Source organism: Nansenia antarctica (genome assembly GCF_963989245.1).
Source record: "Nansenia antarctica genome assembly, chromosome: 2".
Classification (NCBI taxonomy): Eukaryota; Metazoa; Chordata; class Actinopteri; order Argentiniformes; family Microstomatidae; genus Nansenia; species Nansenia antarctica.
In genome coordinates this window covers 74,261,727-74,263,175 of record NC_137675.1, presented here as the reverse complement: position 1 = coordinate 74,263,175, position 1,449 = coordinate 74,261,727, and positions in this window count along the sequence as shown.

The window sequence follows — 1,449 nt, the reverse complement described above, 5'->3', positions numbered from 1 at the left end:
GTGAACTGTTGAATACTTGGTTTATATAAGGGCTTTTTATAGAGTTAAAAACAAACAAGGAAAATACATCTTTCTCTTGTAGTGTATAGTGGAGTGTTGCTACCAGCTCTCACAGCCTGCAGTCTGGGTCACCCAGATTGCCGTGTCCAAATTAATTTGTTCTGACATCATCTTGGATTTGGCTGAATCCATTTCTGTGGGTTGTTAGCTGGCAAAAGCATTTTAGACCCTTGGAGTATGTGAGTTTATCTGACAACATGCAAGGCTTTAGAGTGGAGAGGCCCCCCCTGTTTTGTTTGCTAAAAGACCTCCAACATTCTGCTCTTTCGTTCTGGCACTCTTTTGAATCTTAACCTTAAAAGGGGGTGCTGTTTTTCCAGCCCACAGCAAGATTCTTCAATCAGCAATCATCCACAGCCCTCCCACCCCTCCTCTCCTACATGGTAAAACAGATGGAGCATAACCTCTATAAGGAGACAATAAGGAAAACCCTTAGTGGTTTCAATTGACATACTGTACCAAGAATCTATCATGCTCCACGCATTGGAATGCCTGTCAACATGGTCAATAGAATAACCCAATTACGAATGTCTGGAATTGGATTGTTGAAATGAAATAGCCACCTAATTAGATTTTCATTGAACCCGCGACTTTGATTAAATGTCTTTTAAATGAATCAGAAAATTGGACTTGACACTCCTAATATTCCATATCTTGTAGAATAAAGATACAGTAATTTGGAACATTTGCATGTTTTGACCAGATATTATTATTTACAGAGCTTGAGGGGCCGGTGCTAATTAGACTGCTCTCACATCTAAAAATACATCCTGTTGCAGGTCTTCTCTTCTGTTCTGTTCTGTGTTCTCTGTTCACACGTGCTTCAGAGTATGCTGTTCTTTATTCATAGTTCAGGGCCAAAAGAAATGGAGCAAAAATTGAATATTTATTGTTAAATAAAAATTGGTACATGATGTGAATAAATGCATATACAGTATATACTGTATGTCTATACATAATAACTGTATGTTTATGTATGTATGTACATGATATATGTTTATTCACGAACACACATTAAAACAGTACACACAGATACCTGGAGGTGTCTTCAGACATACACAGCAAAAACACTGCTTCAAAATAGCAGGCACAAGACAAATTAATCGCATCTTAGATTGTTTATTTGAAGGGCACCCTTGGCATTCAATTGGAGCGACACGCTCTGTCAACAGAACAATTCCACATTCTGACATTCCATGAGGTCACAATCGACCCGGGCATCCCCCACTCACACAGTGAGTCTTCTTCATTCTTTTTTATACACACCCCCCTCCCCCCCTCTCTTTCACCAGAGAGAGGCCCACAGCCTGGAGTTCTGGGTTGGTAGTTTATTTCGCTCTCCTCAACTACCACGGCCCCAGGTTGTTCCACCACTGTGTGGGCAGTAGA